The sequence below is a fragment of the Thermobia domestica genome, chromosome 5, assembly GCF_964235325.1.
Source record: "Thermobia domestica chromosome 5, izTheDome1.hap1.1, whole genome shotgun sequence".
Lineage (NCBI taxonomy): Eukaryota > Metazoa > Arthropoda > Insecta > Zygentoma > Lepismatidae > Thermobia > Thermobia domestica.
The window spans coordinates 310,605,323-310,626,300 of NC_137458.1; the positions used below are offsets into that span (position 1 = coordinate 310,605,323).

Here is a 20,978-nt window from a genome sequence, read left to right on the forward strand (position 1 = left end):
GAATGAATAATTGTTCATTTGCCCTCACGGTTTATGAAAACTAATTTTCCTAAAACTCTGGAATACTGCAGGAAGATAGGGTTTCCATTACTGTGCAGTCGTCCTCCAGCTCTTTCTGTAATATTATGTGATCCTTTGATTAGGGGAAACAGAGGTTCAAAGCCCGAACACATCATTTGCATACGTGACATCACACTCCCTAACACAAGCAGTGGCTCATCCGACGACAGCAACGTATAACGCCAAACCGGTCATTACTTTCGAAGCATCCTATACTGTGGTTGTTTGTATAGTAATTGTGTTACAATGAATTGTATTGTGGCCTGATACGAATAGAGAAAATGGGCTTAGCGTAATTAATGTCGTTCAAACCTAATTTGTTGAAAAATTATGATTGGTTGAAAATTTTGTTCACTAAAACTTCATAAAGTGAGGCTGTTAACACGGAAATGGACTTATCGGTTCAGAAACCATTCGATGCCTCCCCTTGTAGTTCTATAGCTTTTGATGCCCTTGAATAGAGAGAGAGAGAGAGAGACAAGAGGAGAAAGAGAGAAACTATTGGGTGACACCTTTCTCGATGCGGATCTTTTGAAGAAAAAAAATAGACAAAAGAACATCGTGATTTATCTCTTTTTCTTTCACTTCTCAATCTATTTTCACGAGATGCGTTGTCCGCTCAGAATTTCCAGAGCAAGGTTGCCACTAATTCATAACTTATGGGATTGTGTTTAAGCATCCAGGAAATAATATAAATGTAGATTTAAAAGAAATTTTTGATAGCGCCTATGCTCTTTCAGATGATAACTTTTTTTTTTTTTTTGTTTTAAACAAAGGTTTAGGCACAGTTAAATCTATTGGTTGAATCCCTAAATGTACAGTCATGAAAGAAAGTATTTTTCAGTCGATGAAATTTCTTTTGCTAATAAATCAACAATAAATTAACCTTAGCAAGTTATCAAGTTATAACTATTCTAAGGAAACAAAAAAAAAAAAAAAAAAAGAGAGAGAGAGAGAGAGAGAAAGAGAATATCAAAATTAATTTGTTCTCGAGTTATTGGCAAAAGAAAATTTGTCAACTGTCAAATATTTTCTTTTCCGTGTGTACGTATTTTCAGGCTTATTGAAGAATACTACAATATTTAAGAAAAAAAAAATAGTATTAAAAACTTCGGATGACAACGCCAGGATTTCTAAGTGACAAGTGAAATATGTAAGTACATAAATATACTTGAACAGTTTTACAAATTAAAATAAAATGTTGCCAGGTTTCACTTAAAAAATCTACTTTAATGTCCACGATAATGACCTTTAGGCTAAGAGAGGCGGATGAGGAAGGCAAGTGAATGATGATGAAAGTATCGGTGGAATGAGAATGTGGGAGGAAATAGGAGAACCCGAAACACCCACGGACATTATGTTGTCTACTACAAACGTACCTGGCCGGGGATCGAACCAGGGTACCCACATACCAGAGATAAGTGCTCTACCATTAAGCCACTATGATCGCCTTGGCTTTAGAAGTTTTCTTACATTTGTACGGACTGCATTTTGCAATTTTATAAACCTTTGACCAGATGGGGGCTCCGGCCCCAGACCCCCGAGTTTGCTCGGTCTACGGCCTCGCATTTCTTATCTGTCAGTCTTTGCATCAACAGTGAATTTCGTTTACTTGTTCTTCATATTTCCTGAATTTGCCCATCCGGGGGCTTCGCCCCCACACACTGTCTTCGCTCGTCCTACGGCCTCGCACCTCTTGAACCCATAATTCTATCATTTCTTTTCCTATTTCAACTATCTAAAAGATAAGATTTTGTAATCCAAGAAAACGCCCATTTAAATAGCATGGAAACTTCTTCATCCACCTTTAGACCCCTAAAAAAAATTAAAATATTCACTTTTGGCAATTTTCTTGTCGGTTAGTTCTGAAAGGCTACAATCATAACAAATTTCATCATTCTAATGTTGCCGGAAGTGTCTAATCATTTTGGGCTGTAGAAAACGTCCCATATAAATAACATGGGAAAGATTTTTCAGTACCCCATAAAACCACTCTACGGTTGGAAATTTTTATTTCTAATGATTCACTTAGATAACGCTAACAAAAACGTACAAAAATACTGAATTTCAAGTTTTTATTCCAATTCTAAGTACCTAAAAAAATAAATTATAGGTCCAATGGAAGGTCCATTTAAGTAACATGTAGAAATTCTTCATCCCTTCTTTAGACCCCTGAAATTTAAAAATATTTACTTTTGGCAATTTTTCCGTGGATTTGTCCCAAAAAAGCTACAATCATACCAAATTTAATCATTGTAACCCTACAGGAAGTGCTCAATAATTTGGGGGTGTAAAAGGTGTTCCATAAAATAACATGGGAAAGATTTTTCAGTTCCTTATAAAACCACTCTGAAGTTGGAATTTTTTATTTTTACTGATTTACTTAGGTAGTGCTATCGAAAACATACAAGCATACCGAATTTAAAGTTTTTATTCCAATTCTAAGTACCTAAAACATGAGATTATAGGTAAAAAAAAGGCCCATTTAAATAACATAGAGAAATTCTTCATCCCCTCTTTAGACACCCTAAAAATAAAAAATAAAAATATTCACTTTTGGCAATTTTCCTATGGGTTAGTTCCGGAAAGCTACAATCATGCCAAATTTGATCATTGTAGCCCTACAGGAAGTGCTCAATAATTTATGTCAGCTTATGTAGTTTTATATATAGTTAGGATAGTATTTATTGGCTTCGTAATATGGCCTTGCTTGTATAAATAACTAATAAATAGATATTACATTTTGCGCGCATGATTATCTTTAAAAGTATTTAATAAATGTAATACTCTCTAAATCTGGCGGAGTCAGAAATAACGCTACTTAATTAACTGTGACCTGCTTTTGAATGATTTTATCTTTTAAATAGTTATTCATACATCTACATAGAAAACTGATTTTTTACGTGACGAAAATTACTAGTAAATTACGTGTAGCTTACGTAAAAAAGAAACGAATAAATTATCTTACAGATTCTAGACCCCGCGCCGAAGTAGAGTTGTGTTAGAATGTAATAGACTAAAATAATGTTTCCTAAAATATTTTTTTTATTCATTCTACAAATCTTACAAGTGCAAATTGATTGGAAACTTGGGATCGAAACAAATTAGTCTCAATTGAGCTGCACCTCCTAAGACCGGTGTCATGAAATACTTTTACTCCATAATATGTTTACCAAAGAGATAAAGATGTTTCAGAACATCCTGAAATATTCTTATTCCCACTCGCTTCTCCTATTAATACCATACTAAACGTATCGTGCCGATCTAGATTTGATTTGATTTCACTTTAATGTCCCTTTCACAAGAGCAATTATAAATTCCAAAGGACCACCACATCTGGGATCAGTCTTCAGTAGACCAAACTTCCCTCTCTTAGCTTGCCTAAAGCTTTGAGAGATTCCTAACCCAACACAAACCTTCTAGCTTGCCTTGAGCTCTAAGGCCTCCTGCCCACTTAGCTTGCCTGGAGCTCGAAGGCCTCCTTTCAACTTGGCTTGCGTGGAGTTCTGTGCGATCCCTAACCTCAACCACTTAGCTTGCGTGGAGCTCTGCAATTTTCTAACCTCGCCTTGCTTCTGTGGAGCATAGAGAATCCTAAAAATCCATCCCACTTAGTTTGCGTGGAACTCTGTAGGGATCTTTCCCTAGGATACCTGGGCCTTGGGATACCCGTTTACCATAAATCAAGAATTTTATACTTGTATAGTGAAAACTGTATCATACTATTTTATAAAACAGGAAGTTTTGTAATAAAACTGTTTGTGGGAGAAATTCGATTCCCGTATAGAGTTGCTATACGTTCTGGCTGCTTCAGCAGAACTTTATACATTTCTTTTTAGAAAAAAAAAATAAAATTTGGGTAATCTTATTTTAGTTTGGTCTCGAAAATAAATGCTTTGAACACGGCCAACTTCAGTGACAGCGAATACGTATTTATTTGTCAAAGTGCTCCAAGAACTTATATAACACTAACATATAGCCTGGGCTCGTGTCGTGGTTCTGTAATCCAACTGTCGTGGAGGCTTACATAGTGTTTTGAGAAATGACCTATAATATGGTTGATCTTACATGATTGTTTGTTCACCCGAAAACTACGCCGAATTCAAACGAACTTAGTTCGGGGCCACTAAAGACGCTAGAGGGAGGAGTCTCCCTAATGTCATCGTCTACCCTCCTGAACGTCATCTCACACATGTTATGTTGTAACGTCAAATAATATAAAAGTAATATTCTCGGTATAACAGAAAATAGCTGCTCCCTCGAAAATAAATCTGGTGTCGTCATTGTTCGTGGCTCACATTAATACTAGAGGCTGTCCTTCATGAACTCAATACTCCGTGAGAACATAAAACACAAAAACTTGTAACTCAAACTCAAATAAAGTTGTTCACGAGATAAGACTTGATGATGTTCGTCTCAAAAATGTGTAGTAAAAGAGATATCTCGTCTCGTAATGTGTATTTACGAGACGGGAAGTTCTGTCCCGTCTAGTCTCGTGGGAAACCGTAAACTCAATACTAACATAATACACGTATTAATAAAACCATATATTTAGACATTACTTTGCTCCATTCGCTTCTATAGAAATAGCTTTTCGGTGATTATTTCTCTGAAGAATATGAGAGGTTTTGTTTCGCAATTTTGTTACCAATGATCTTGATGGTCATACAATTTGAAATTGTGATCAGTTCAACCGTGTAGAAGTAGAAAACGAAGAACCAATAGCCGTGACAGACGGACAGTTACAACCGCTCTGCAGAACTTCTTACATGTTCGAATTGCATATTTTGAAAGTCTGAGAACAAGGAGAAAAAACTACCAGACGGTAGATCAAATTATGTTGCTTCTCTGTCCTATGCAGTAGGTTTAAAAGGACTCTTCTGAACTTCGATGTTACTCTACCAGTAAAGGAGAACGATTCGTATTACGTTCTTCTGTAAACCCAAAGGTACGTAAGACAAGATCTCCAGTTTAAAGTGAAATCTCAATCACGAACCCAGTAGCTTATGCACAGTCTTGTTTTAAAAGAATGTGTCCCTACATTGCTTTAAAAGGTCATGTTCTGACATTCGAACATAGAAACTTGTAACACTATAATTGTAAATATAAACTTCAATAGGCCAAAGAAAATCAACCATGAGTTTGATTTAATTCCAACTGTGAGTTAGAGTAGAGACATTTTTACTGAGTTTTTTAAATTAACACTGTACAAAAAGCATATGTGCTAGCCATTAGACCAGTAACATAACACAACATGTCCACAGCCTCATATATGTCGAGAATATTCATTCACCCAGTGGAAACTTTAAGGATAATAGCAATATTCACGGAATTTGAGTTTTAATGGGGTATGCCAGTCACGGGACAATATTTCAGTGTCTAATAATTATCCCACAGAGACTACAGAGATACTTTACACGAAGTCCCGTTTCCGATATACAAACGGACATTTGGATTTCCGCTCGGTGTCTAGAACTGGCAAAAATAGGACATCTCCTGATAATCTCAATATTCCAAGGCTGACATACCTTAGACATCATGAGATGTCTCTCGTGCATATGGGCAGAAAGAAGGGCTACCAGTAGAAGCCCAATAAATATCTCTGTGCTATATGAGCAGAGAGAAGGGCTACCAGTATACGATCATGAGATGTCTCTGTGCTATGTGGGTAGAGAGAAGGGCCACCAGTACACTATAACGAGATGTCTCTTTACTATAAGGACAGAGGAAATGCTACTGATACAACGTACAGAGGTGTCTTTGTGCTGTACGTGCGGGACAAGGACTACTAATACATTACCAAGAGATGTCCCTATTCTATATGGGTAGAGAGAAGAGTTACCAATATACTACCGAGAGATGTCCCTATTCTATATGGGTAGAGAGAAGAGTTACCAGTATACTACCGAGAGATGTCTGTGCTATATGGGTAGAGAGAAAGGCTGCCAACACAAGACCAAGAGATGTCTCTGTGCTATATGGGCAGAGAGAAGAGTACTAGTAGACAAAAAAGAAATGTCTCTGTGCTATATGGGCAGAGAGAAGAGTACTAGTAGACAAAAAAGAAATGTCTCTGTGTTATATGGGCAGAGAGAAGGGATACCAGTAGACGACCAAGACACGTTTGTGTTCGATATGGACATAGAGAAGCGCTACCAGTAGATGTCCCTTAAGAATTATTCAACACATATTTACGTTTAGAACAAAAAATTGCACCATAAATAGGTGAATAAATTAGTGTTGTCAACTGAAGGAAAATGTTCCTAAACGTAGGGATATTTAGACATATTTGCTAACTGTAGGGACATAGTGACGGATTTCGTAAATTACTAGGAAGGGTTGGATTTTTTAAGAGCAATACTTAATAAAATGAAAATAAAGTGTAATTAACCGTCATATTGATCTTATTCATTGATGGAGATCACAGTACATTACATTAGCGCAACAAATTGTAATTTAATCTGAGTTACCAACCTGGTTTCGAACGATTTAGATTCTAATTTCCGAAAAAAAAAAGGGAATGAAATACAGTTAATTTTGAATTAAATGTAATAAATTTCTTCAATTTCAATAGCCATTTCTAAATACTAATGCTGATAGTTCTAATTTGTCATTTGTTCACTATTTGATTTTGAAAAAAAAATGTTACAATAGTATTAGAAGACTAGAAGGTAGTTTTGAGAAATATTCTCCTGTAGGGACTTTTCGATTAAAAATAGGGACATTTTAACTTAGTTGCATAAACCTAGCTTAAATATTGTAGACATACATTCCACACATATCACACATGACACATTCCATACGACATTTTATGCTGCTACAATTACACACTTTCATTCGTAGTTGTATTATTTAACTATCGATTTCGTTCTTTTTGCCGGTAAATTCATGTTGAAGTAATGTAAGGATCCTACCTTTGATATATCAAGAGATGAGTTCTTGAGATTTGACTTATTTCAGTATGACAACATTTTACTATGATAAATTAATTTTGAAGAATCCAAAATTTTATTATAACTAGTATTTTACTGTGTAAAAATGAAATGAAATGACATCTTTAAGTTTTACATCCCACAGCTATACCGGTTAGGCTAAAGGAGACGGTGATGATGAGAAATGAATGAAATGGTGGAATGAAGAAGGTGGGAGGAAACGGGAGACCCCAAGAAAACCCAAACACCCGGTGTTTGTCCACCACATAGCTCACTTCACGGGAGTTGGTTAGTTTAGTGTGTATGGTAAAACTATTTTATTATGGGTATCTAATTTCCAGGAACTGGTATGTCCCTGTCTATCAATTGGGTCTTTTGAAAGGGTTATCATACATTCCATTTTGACTGGGACAATCTAGATTTGCACGGTCTTGTCCTGGCATCCCGTGAGTTTACATATTGTCTCTGTTTTCAAAAGTAGCGATCTTTCTATCTCTCTTTCACATTGTAGTACTCTAAAATATTATTATTGGTATTACATGTTTCTACACTAACGCTTTAATGTACAGGGTGGCCCTAAAGTAGGTATACAGTACCGTGTTGATAAGCTCATTACATTTTATATAATTTCTTATTGTTATCCATCAGGTAGACTTAATTTCTTTATTATTTGTTCTTAATGTGTTTTTTTCTTATATCTTAACCTTGGAAGAGCCGAAGAAAATAAATCCATAAACTAGAATGTTATACTTGATCAATGCAGGAGTATATATATCTACTTTTGGGCCACCCTGTATAATCTTAACTTATAATATGCTTGAAAATAAATGAAATGAAATCGTTCAGTTTACTGTCCCATGATTATGGCCTTTTTAGGCTAAGGGAAACGATCATTAAGGCAAGTCAATTATGGTGGAATGATAATGTAAGAGGAAACGGAAGTACCTCGAGGAAGCTCACAGATACAATGTTATCAACCACAAACTTAATCGGCCGGGAATCGAAACAGAGACTCCACTGACCAGAGATAAGTCCTCTATCACCGAGGCACAGTGAATCCTATTGTATGCTTGAATTTAGTTGAAGGTGCCACATCCAGGGATATATGTAGTCCATGTTTATATCCAAGTGCTATTTTTTTTTAATTTCTGGTAATACTGTACATTCAACAGGAATTTAAATAAAAAAGGATTTCGTGCTGATTAGGTCTTTCTACTAGTGAAAGAAATGGAACTAAATGTGCCATCGAAGAGCCTCGGTTTGGGAAATTTACTTCCCACCGAAGTATCCTAGTTGGATACGAAGAAAATTTTAACCTTACTTATTGCCAATATACGAGAGCAATTCCCACCTTTAGTAATCAATGTTGTTTAGTAATCAATCTTTCTTTGGACAACAATGTTGGAAGCTCTGGAAACCTGATATTGTAAAGTGATAACTCTTGCAACCCTGCTGGGATGCCAGGAGCCAGCGATTGTCTCGAGAACTAGAAGGGTGTATGCTGTGGACCCAAGGAAGTGCCAAATGGGATTTTGATGTCGGAAGTGTACTTGAAGAAGCTGCTGATGGACGCAAGATAAGCTGCACACGCAGCTGCCACACAGACAGAAGAGAATATTATCTGCAGCTGAAGGTTCAACCCACAAAAGAGAAGTTGACCCAAACTGGAAAAGGGAAAATGAAACACAGAAAGAATGAAAGATTTGTTCGAAAACAATTAACAGCCGAGGACAGAAATGAAAAGGACAACGCGTCCTGTCTCTTCTAATAAGTGACCTTGGTTGAATACCCTCCAGAGTCAACCAATAGAAGATCGTGAGTGAAGGGAAGATCCTGGGAAGAGATTAGATCTCCAGACAGTTTGGATCTCCTGTTCTGCATTCTCAAGTTGCCAAAATGTAACTTATGGGAATCATTTGAGAGCTAACATTTTTTTTTCTTTAATGTTAATTTAGTGGAAACCTGATTTGTTTTGGGTTTCGAATAACGTTCTAACCATTAAATTCTGTAAGAGAATTTGCTATGTTAAAACGCAAGACAACTGATATAGAACAATCCATAGTCCTATGTAATTGAAGAAAATATTTAATTCCTTCTATTAAATAAATTAATCGGTTAAAAAGTAGGCCCTGTAGAACCTCCAGCTTATGTAAATTCGCATTTTAGCAATAAATCTCGAAAATTAAAGTACTAGAACATATATATATATATATACTAAAGAACCTTAATTTCAAAATTCGACATTAAGATTTGTACAATTAGGCGTGGATTTATAGGATATTCATGTGAGTTCCAACCACTCAAGGTATTACCGAGAATCGAAGCAGGTTCTCCTACGGTCAAGTCATGAACAGTAACGATTGTTCGACGAGGATAACTCTCCCCCCAGGCTTGGGTGCAACTTCCCAAATTTACCATTCTTCCACACCAAATTTAACATTCTTCACCCAAATTTATCATTTTTCATCCTCCAAAATTACCACATTTCCACACCAAATCTGCAATTCTCACCACAAAATTTAGCATTTTACCTCAAAAATTACCATTGTTTCCCCCAAATTTACTAATTTTCTTTCAGATGTACCTTTTTTTCTTCAAATTTACCATTCTTTCACATCAAATTTACAACTCTTAACCCGAAATTTACCATCCTTTCCTCGAGAATCACCATTTTTTGCACCAAATTTACCAATCTTCCCCCAGATGTATCTTTCTCCCCCCAAATTTACCATGTTTTCACAATAAATCTACAATCTTACCACAAAATTTACCATTCTTCCCTCAAAAATTATCATTATTTTCCCTAAATTTACCCATCTTCCACCAGATGTACCTTTCTCTCTCCAAATTTACCATTCTTTTACATCAAATTTACAATTCTAAACCCGAAATTTACCATCCTTCCCTCGAGAATCATCATTCTTTGCGCCAAATGTACCAATCTTCCCCTAGATGTATCTTTCTCCCCCGAAATTTGCCATGTTTCTACAATAAATCTACAACCTTACCACAAAATTTACCATTCTTCCCTCAAAAATTACCATTGTTTTCTCAAGTTTACCAATCTTTCACCTGTACCTTTCTCTCTCTAAATTTACAATTCTCACCCTGAAATTTATTCTTCTCTTAAAACTTATAATTATTCGCCCCGAAATTTACCATTCTTCCCTAAAAAAAATTACGCGCTCCAAAGTTTCCAATTTTCCCCCAGGTGTACTTCCCCATGTCCAAATTTCCATTCTTCAACTTAATTTTGCATTTTAAATAAAAAAAAAAAATTATGTTGTCCTAAATATTTTCATGGGCACAACTTAAGCTTTAAAAACCCATCTTTGGGCACCTCTAACTCTCGTTTTTCTTAAATTTAACATCTTTAGCAACGAGACGTAGATTTATAACTTAATATAGAAACCAAACTGAGAGCTACTACCCGGTGACGTAGTCCTGGAAATTTCACAGGGTATGCACTGTTTGTGAACATCTATGATTGACATGAAAAACATATATAACAATATAGTAGACCTTTAAGAAAAGCTTATTAGTAATTGCATTAAAATATAAAGACTGCGATACTGCCTCACAATCTCAAAGCATTTCATATTATTTTCTTGGCTATACTTCTTAGATAAATTACTCCACTAATTACATAAATTGGTATAGAAACGTAGAAGGAACCAACCCCTTGGGAGAAGGAACAGAGGTAGCGCCTAATGTCGAGAAGGAATTAATTAAATTGTGGGAAGGATAGAGTGGAAATACGAGTATCATAGTTAAATAAAGCTTTCCTACTGATAGCCACTGATCAAAATAATTTTGTAATATTTTACACGTGATCTGTATATGTAAACACCAACACGTGCATCTTATTTGTAAACAGAACCACGTACTCTCTAACTACAACTATTACAAGTAAGCATCCGGCTATGTGACAAAAGAGAAACACTAGTGCCACTGTTGTCCAGAAATGGGTATAAAACAAGCTGTAAGAGTTTTGAGTTCATGAATTTCGGCTGATCATCCCCTGCTTTCTTAGCTTGCCTGGAGTTCTAAAAGATCTAGCTTAGCCCAATTCCCTTAGCTTGCCTGGAACTCTAAGATCTCATGTCCACTAAGCTTGTCTGGAGTTCTGTGGGACCTCAACCTCTCTTTACTTGTCTAAAACACTAACAATTCCTAAACCTTTGCTACTTAGCTTGTCTGGATCTTTGTGGTATCCTTTCCTTGACTACTTGGGCCTTGAAACACTTATTTATCCAGACAAACTACATAAAAACTTTGTATTGGTCTTCAGACCACAATTTTAGTAGCTTTATACGTTATATTTGTATGTAACAAAGACTTTTATAATAAAAGTCTGTGAAAAAAATCTCGTGTGCTAAACTACCTTATCAAAGTAATTTTACTATATGAACTAGAAGAGAAACAAAGTTGGTGTAATCATTCCATACTCTCTCTTTCTTTCTCTATCTATCTATCTATAAATCTATAAATCAATGTATTTCTTCTTTAATTGCAAAGTAGTTAGAAAAAAAGATTTTCTCATCAATGACACACTTGAACTGCAGCTAAGAACAGGTTAGAAAAGAAAGTGCTATGATTACTTTATCACAGGAGTCATGATCCGACTAAATAAATAAATATAAATGAAGCATAACTACCAAATACTTTGAATAATGAACTAAGATTAAGCAAACCGGTGTACGACGTATATCGCCATATACTCTAGGCTACAGTCTAGCACCTAGCGGGAATCGAGCCCAGGACTTCCCCAACCAAAGTCAAGAACGTGCTAACCATTTAGTCACGAGGAAACTCTCTTGGCAGAAATTGAACATGCAACCAAGGTTTGGCTAACTTTAGTGATCTGATTACTAATGGGCTTTGACTATAAATTTTAATAGCCCATCGTTTGTAACCTTTATATTGCATAAAGAGTGAGAAGACAATCCCTCAGAATCGAGCACAATCGCTCACCACTCTCTCTCCTGCTGTTTTCAGACGTCATTATGATTTGGTGAGGAGCTCATCGCGAGTATTCAGTAAAACACGCAGAAATTCTATGATTACTGTGAAAAGAGCTTCCTGCTTAAAAAAAATGAAATGAAATCTTTGAGTTTTACGTCCCACGGTTATGCCGGTTAGGCTAAAGGAGACGGTGATGAGTAATGAATGAAATGAATAAAGTGGGAGGAAACGGGAGAACCCCGAGAAAACCCACGCCCACGGTGTTTGTCCACCACAAAGTTCATTTGGCGGGGACTGGGATCGAACCCGGGACCCTAAGCACCAGAGGTGAACGCTCTACCACTGAGCCACCGCGGCCCTCTTCCTGCTTAACGTTCAGTATTCCACGTAATGACAATATTCTTGATCGGAGGACTAACGCATGGTTTAAAAAAATAATCTAGCCGATCTAAAAGTGTTCGTACGTTTGAGAATATTAAGTAATTACAAACTATAGTCTTCAGAAATCGTCTGCAAATTCTATTGTAAAAAGGTTTCATTTCAAATCAGATCAAAGCGATTACAAACAGTTTTCAATACCATTTTCTATTTTGGAATAAATAAATTTCTACCTGTAATACTTTTTGTTTTATTAGTCTTTAAAATGTGGGAGATTGTTTTGGGTCATCCTGTACTATTAATGTGAACTCTGGTCGTTCCTTACTATATAATATCTCACCTCCATGGGAGCTGGATTTAAAAAGTACACTCATGTCCAAAATGATTGCCGCATATCTATAACTGTCTTCTTGTAAGAATATAATTCGATAATGATTTTGCAGGGTACTTTTAATACTGATACTATGTGTATGATTGGGAAATGTATATTTGTGGCAAATTTCGTAGGAAAAGAATTATAAATACGAAAATTAGAATGAGTAAAACAAAATGTTGATAAATGGACAAGAAAGTTTTATTTTTATTTTATTGTTCTTATTTACTGTTCTTTTGACATGAAATTTACCACATACATGTCTTTACCGATTATACACATACTAACACTGTAAGAAATACCGGGCGAATTCGTTATCAAATTATATTCCTACAACAAGATATTTATAGACATGCGACAATAATTTTGGGCATGAGTGTACATCTCGTGGCTCGACTAAAGACTAGTCATAGTTCTCATGTTTTATAAGCTTGTTGCTGCAAATGGTCACAAAGCACAAAACAGTAACTCAAACGCATATATTGTTACTGTACATACGCACTTACTATACATTGTTTATCGTCAAATGGAGAACTTTACAACTGAACCACTGTAGTTTCGACATATCAAAGATTAACAATTTTTAAAGATGTATTTTAATCTCTTTTAAAACAGTTTCTTTTTAAAGTTTGGTTTGTTTTTTCTTCATTTAAAACGAAAATTAAAACAGTGACAAGGTAAATAAGTAAGTAATACCTACCCATTGTAGCCTTTGTTCTTCCTTCTAAATTTAGGATAACATTGTGGCAACTTCCTCCACAAACAAACAATACTGAAAAATACGTTATCCTGGAATACTGATGAAAGTTATGATATAGGTATATTGCGGGCAATCTAACCAACTAGGATATATGCACAGCGGAGAATAAGGTTGGAAAGTAATTTTCGATGAAGTGCGAGAGTGTATAAGAAAAAAAGTGGATCAAAGGGTAGGAAAGAGAGAGAGAGAGAAAAATGGAAAGATTGGATGATGAAGACCACGAGAACATTGTCTATTTTGGTGCATAAGCACAGAAGCTTAGATTCAGTTCAGGAAAATTGAGAGTTGTAGGTTAGGGAAATTCGTAGATTGGTGAGAGAAAGAGGGAGAAGAAGAAGAAGAAGAAGTAAAAACAAAAAAAATAGATGAGGGAATGCTCGGACGCTCATCGAAAGGGTCTGATCCCTTAATACTGACTGCCTGATAGGGGAACAGTAGGAAAAAAGAAAAAAAGAAAAAACGTACACAATTGCAGACCAAACTATATCGGAAATCCAGAATGTGAATATTATGCAGAATTGCTTTTGAGAAGCAGGGTGAGGTTGTGGTCCAGGACAAATAAACAGATTTTTCTTTTCTCTTATTTTTGGTTTAAAAAAAAATACTTGGATAGTGGAAGAGAGCATAGAAGGGTAAAGTAGGGAAATTGGGGAGATGAAAGGGGGGAAGTAGAAAATGGGGTAAGATTGAAGCCCCTCATTGTGATGTTGATGATGAGAATTTGGAGATGAAGCCAGTACAAGGGGGAAATGAAAATACTCCATACTACCATGGAATGAGGTCTGTATATACGTACACATTATTTTTATTTTCGTAATAGTGAGGGGAAAGGAGGAATCGTTTTATGCGGGAGTAACTTAACGAATACGAAGACCTCATCAATTGGGTCCAACAATGGTTTGGAATTTCCCAAAACAGTTGGCAATGGTCATACTAAGATTACCTAATTTGCATTAAACTAATTCCTAGGAACGATCTCCAACTTTATGTATTACAGTGATTCTGTTTAAAGTAGAACGTTTATTGATACACGAAAATAGTAACAGTAACAGTAGTATTTGGAATGATATGTTCCAGCCTCTCATTTCAGATAATGATTATTGCTAGAAGGCAGATTCTTTTCCGCTCGCACCTTTAATATAAGAATATAGCAAGCAAATGTCGAGGTTTCAGTATTGTTTTTAGCCAAAGGAAGAAAAGCGCAACATGTTTAATAATATAAATTGATATATAAATTTAGTTTGTGTGTGGTTTAATTGTGAATTTTGGAAGCTAGGAAACAGCATTTGCAAGATGGTGACGAATTCCAAAGAGAGGGGAATTTGTCCTGAAAATTAATTGGTGTCCTACTCGGTAAAGCTACATCATATGTTGTATATCCTTTTATGACGAAAGGCACTTACTGCAGCAAAGAGATCAGATCAAGAATTGCCATAGTCAAAGAAGCATTCAAAAACAAAAGATCTCTCTTAATTTGCAAGATTAATATTGGACTAACAAGTAACACTTCCCAAGTGTAACACTCCGATTTTGATAAAATTTGGCAGGTAGACACTACACATAAAATAAACGAATACGTGTTTTTCATTTTCTGCGGAAAAACTGTTTTAGGTTGCAAAAGCCCCTATTCAAAATTTTGGAATTTGACGCCCGAAAGGCAAAAACAAGTGGATCGAAGTGAACGAATTTGTGGACAGATATTGTAAACGTAAAATGAGGGAATACGTGTTTCGTATTTTCCTGAAAAAAAAAATGTTAGGTAGGGCACGGACCCCTCCAAATCTTTGATTACGAAATATCAAAAGTGCTAATAACAGTATGTCAGATGTATGTAAAGAACATGAATTTCAACGAAACTTTGTGTAGGACCAATACGCAAAAAATAAACGAATACGGTTTTTTATTTTCTGCGGAAAAACTTTTTTGGGGGGCAAAAGTCCCCTTCTAAAATTTTGGAATTTGATGCCCGAAAGGCAAAAACAAGTATATCGAAGTGAACGAAATTGTGCACAGATATTGTAGACGTAAAATGAGGGAATACGTGTTTCGTATTTTCCTGGAAAAAAATTGTTAGTTAGGGCACGGACCCCTCCAAATCTTTGATCACGAAATATCAAAAGTGCTATTAAAGGTACGTCAGATGTATGTAAAGAACATGAAGAACTGCAACGAAACTTTGTGTAGAAACAATACGAAAAAATAAACAAACATATGCTTATTTTATTTTCTGCGTAAAAACAGTTACAGTGTTAGGGGCAAAAGTCCCATCCAAAATTTTGGAAGCTGACCCCCAAAGTCAAGAAGAAGTGGACCAAAGTGAATGAAATTTGGCACAGATATTGTAGACATAAAATAAGGGAACACGTCTTTCGTATTTTCATTGAAAAAAAACTGTGGGTGGGGAACAGACCCTTGCAAACCTTTGATTACAAAATATCAAAAGTACGAATAAGTATACGTCAGAAGTGCCTAAAGGGTATTGAGAATTGCAACGAAACTTCTGTGTAGGGAGAATAATCGATCGCATGTTTTTAGTTTGTGCGGAAAAACAGTGTTGGGGCAAGGCCCCTCCGATAAAAGTAAATATTACCGTATAAGCGCAGGAAGGAATGGACCGAAGCGAATGGAATTGTGTGTAGATATTGTATATGTAAAATAAGACAATTCGTGTTTTCTAAGTGTCCCCATTCGATTTGCTTCTAATTGGCACGTCATCAGTGAACAGAAAATAAATCGACAAGTGTGTTTGTTTGCGAAAAAAAAAAAAACATTGTAAAGGTTATAGGTGCCCCCCGAAATGCTATAAACTACTCTATAGGTAAAGACAGAACAGCTAGTGTTATAACAGTGAACGTTTACCAAAAGATAGATGTCTTGAAAGTAGGAATCAATACGGATAATTTCGAGTGTGTCGCGCTTCTACCCTGAAAAGTTCAAGATCAAAGAATTAACATTGCACCCTTTATCGTGGTACAAACAGACATACAAACGAGCAAATGTAAATCGAGACGTTCCAGGAAGCCTCACAAACGTTCGACTAATGACAGGAGCATATATGCTGATCTAACGTTATTGTTCTCTGAAGTCTTCACGTTTTGTTGAGTAACGAGAATGGTGCTTATCAATGATATTTTTGTCAAGTGATAATGAGTAACGCCATTATATAAGAATACACTTCTACTAACGCCATTATATATTTCTACTGCATCTTTCAGACGCCTCATATGAGTAGTTTGTGTATTGTGCTTGTGATTTCTCATTCAGTGCTATCAAGTTATTGAAACTATGTTGCAATATAAACGGCGTGACAAACATCTTGGCATTTGAAGGCGGCGCTCCAAGTTCCTTTTAAATGCTGCTAGCAAATGAAAGGTCAGCGGTATTGTCACGTTTATTTTGCACACATCCACATCTATCCCCTGTCACCTGATCGCGCTGTAGTTCGTCTGCTTAGCCATAGCCACACCCCTTTACCACTTGACAACGTCGCGCCAGAGCTTGCGTTTTATTCGTTTAGCTAAAATGCAGATGTTTGTCACAGACGTTTGTCACAGTCCTTAGTTGAAGTGCTATACTTGAAGTTGTTTCGAAGACCACACTTATCTGGAACACTTCATGTGTTTGTAATATGATATCAAGGCTGACATAACAGATACTTGACCTCTTGAAAGCGTGAATGATATAAATATACGTGAATCTTACACCATGAAACGTTTGCACTTTTGTAGTTGTCATCCATACGTTCTGGTAGTGATGGTGTATGTGAATCGCAACCACATAATTAAACTTTTATTTCTGTACTTCAATATCGAAGTATTGTGCAACTTTAAAGAAACTTAATTTAATGACGTAGAGCGACAAGTCGCAGATATTATTCGAGACATTGTACAACGAGCTGAAGATGGGTCGTTTCAACATACTGACGATACAACATTAGTTTTCTCGAAAGAGAGTAGCTTCCTTGAACCAAGAGAAAGTGAGGACTCTAGTGATGAAGATGAAGATAATGCCAGTGTTGAATGGTGTGGAAGTGAAGAAGACCACCTTACGATAGATTATAAAAAGAAGGCGGTTGACTACTGGAAGAGTGGCAAAAAAAGACCTCTTTCCGTCAAATCTGTACAAGCCAAATTCCGGAGAGTAACGTCACGGAACCAATTACATCCCTGGCAGAAACAGGTAGAAGCAGGCGGCACAAGACGAGAAAAGCTGAGGCAAATATCGTCATTTGTGTTAGAAGAAATGCAGGCTACATTGCAAGCAACTATGCCGGTTCAATAGACATACAAAAGTGGGCTGTCCATTTTGGCAGGTCGTTTCCGTTTCCTTCATTTAAAGCGTCCAGCAAATGGTTTTGGAAATTTAAGAAGGCACATCATATTGTGTCGTGAAAAGTGACGAAATTCGTAACGAAAATCAATATCAGTGCTCAAAACAAAGTGGCAGAGCAAGTACAAAATGATGCTTTTATTGAGACAGTCAAACAACATATAGTAGAAATGGGGGACGGCAATGTATTTAATTCTGATCAGAGCGGTTTCCAGTTAGAGATGCATGCTGGTCGTAATCTTGGTGTGGAAGGAACCAAAAAAGTGGACGTAGTTGTACAGTCACTGTCTTCAACGACACACAACTATACTATACAGCCTTTGATATCAGCTGACGGTACATTATTATTCCCATTGTTTATAGTTCTGAAGGAAACAAGTGGAGAATTCGGGCCAATAGTAAAGGGAAGGCTTTTCCTACCGAAGAACATTTATGTTAAGGCGTCCAAATCAGGGAAATTAACAAAAGAACATCTTCGTATGTGGTTGGAAAACGTATAGTTGCCTTCAACAACGGACAATACTGTATTACTTTTGGACTCATGGACTAGTCAATATAATCACGTTATAGATGCAGCTCTACCAGAGGGAACAAATGTAATGCTACTCAAAATACGGAAGGGGCTGACTGGAAGACTACAATCATTAGACGTTCATGGATTTCGTTTGTGGAAGACATTTATTCGTCGGTTTTCAGACATAGTTCTCCTACTGGAGTATGACGTTAATCTTCATTTACGGAACAGCATTTTAAAACTTCAATCTTCGACTCACAACCAGTTTTCATCTCCGCGGTTTTCCAATGTGTTCAAATATGCTTGGTATCGAAGTGGCTATATTGACGAGAAACCTTCACAATTTACTACTCCTGCCGAATTTTGTTTTGCTGACCATAAACCTACATGTGACATTTGTGAGAAAGTGGCTGTAATTCGTTGCGCATGGTGCAAATTGTCATTGTGTTCCGAACAATTTTTAATATATATATATATATATATATATATATATATATATATATATATATATATATATATATATATATATATATATATACTAACATTTCTGTGAGAAAATTGAACCATAGTTGGCAAGTAAATTGTAGATGTTTCTCTAAAAATGTGTGTCTTTACATCTGACATTTGTCGGCAAGTACCTCTAACGTATTTTTCGTGGTGCAAAATCTTATTGTATTTCGATTATTTTTTCCACATGCGTCCTTTTCTGTGAGAAATTTGAACCATAATAGTCTAGTGACTTGTGTAATATTTTCATTATGTATATCCGTGTACATTCACATAAATGTAGGAGCGTAGATATGTTTCAACCTACTCGTATTATATCTTTCTGTGAATATAATCTCTATCAAGGCGTTTTCTTTACTTTCAACTTCCCGGTCTTTACTTCGAATGTTCACAATATGTTTGATATTTGAAGATTTATTTGCCTTTACAAACAGCTGGGGACACAAACTACCAACTATTTTTTTTACTTGCAACCATCTATGCACTGGCCGATTTTCACAAGTTTAATACTAACCATTTCCTACTAACAGCGTATCTTATAATAACATTTCAAGGGTGGATTACTCCTTTACAATGTTTTTTTTTTTTTTTTTTTTTTTTTTGCATAAGCAAAAACATGTCGATTTTTTCCGCTTACTGTTGATGTGCCAAATTTGAAGCAAATCGGATGGGGACACTTGCGAAACACGTATTGTCTTATTTTACATATACAACATCTATGCACAATTTCATTCGGTTCATTCCACTTCTTCCAGCGCTTCTGCGGTAATATGGTAATATTTACTTTTGTTTCGGAGGGGGCCTTGGCCTCTACACAGTTTTTCCACCACAAACTAAAAAATACGTGTTCGTTTATTTTTGTGTATTGTCCCTACACAAAGTTTCGTTGCAATTCCTTCATGTCCTTTACGCACATCTGACATACTATTATTAGGACTTTCGATATTTCGTGATCAAAGATTTGGAACGGTCCGTGCCCCACCCATCCGTTTCTTCAAAAAAAAAAAAAAAAAAAAAAATGAAACACGCATTCCCTGATTTTACGTCTACAATATCTGTGCACAATTTCGTTCACTTCGGTCCACTTGTTTTTGCCTTTCGGGCGCCAAATTCCAAAATTTTGGATGGGGGCTTTTGCCCACTAAAACAATTTTTTTCTGCAGAAAATAAAAACCCGTATTCATTAATTTTTTTCGTATTGTCCCTACACAAAGTTTCGTTGCAATTCTTCATGTTCTTTACATACATCTCACATACTGTTATTAGCACTTTTGATATTTTGTGATCAAAGGTTTCGAGGGGTCCGTGCTCCACTTAACTATTTTTTTTTTTTTTTAATGAAAATAGGAAACATGTATCCCCTCATTTTACGTGTACAATATCTGTGCACAATTTCGTTCACTTCAGTCCACTTGTTTCTGCCTTTCGGGCGTCAAATTCCAAAATTTTGGATGGGTGCTTTTGCCCCTTAAACTATTTTCCGCAGAAAAAAAAACACGTATTCGTTTATTTTATATGTACTCCCATGCGCAAAAAATATTGCGCGTATACTGTAACTCACAATTTTTCGCAATTATTCCATTTTCCATATGTTTATTGGTAAAATTCAGTTATTAGTACGTGGAGATAATAGAAAGCAATCCATCTAAGGAGATATTTCCAAAAAATATAATAAAATAATAAAAATATAAGCAAAAAACAAAATTATGTTCGGTTTTGTGTATACTGGCAATAATGTTTTCGAGGGAATTTTTGGAGTAGCACAGCACGATTGCAGAGGGAATAACAAGATTAGTAGGAGAACAGCTGAATCAAGGAATTGGAAATTGGAGCAAAATATTGCATTTATTGGCTTAAATCTAGGGTGTAAATTGTCTGCCAAATATAAATTAGCTTCTGTAAGCAAGATGTTATACGGAAAATATAAACAAGGAGAAAAACTGTTGTCTTAAGTTTGGAAGTGACATGCTCTATAGCCATGAGCATTTATTTCTTAAGAAAAAGATAGGCAACAAAAGAAAATCTGTGTGGGCAAGTGGGTAGAGTGACGGACTAGTAATTCTTCTACTGTTTTGACACCAGATCGAATCCCATCCGGTCCTGTTCAATTTTTTTTCTTTACAAAACATTGTAGAAAGTGTATAATTTTTATGTTAATAA

The 20,978-nt window shown here is 35.9% G+C and overlaps 1 pseudogene; it reads left to right on the forward strand.

The window, feature by feature from the left end:
* The first annotated feature begins 1,304 nt into the window (after positions 1-1,304).
* The window catches only part of LOC145685645 (uncharacterized), a 35,030-nt pseudogene continuing 15,356 nt past the window's right edge, over positions 1,305-20,978 (forward strand).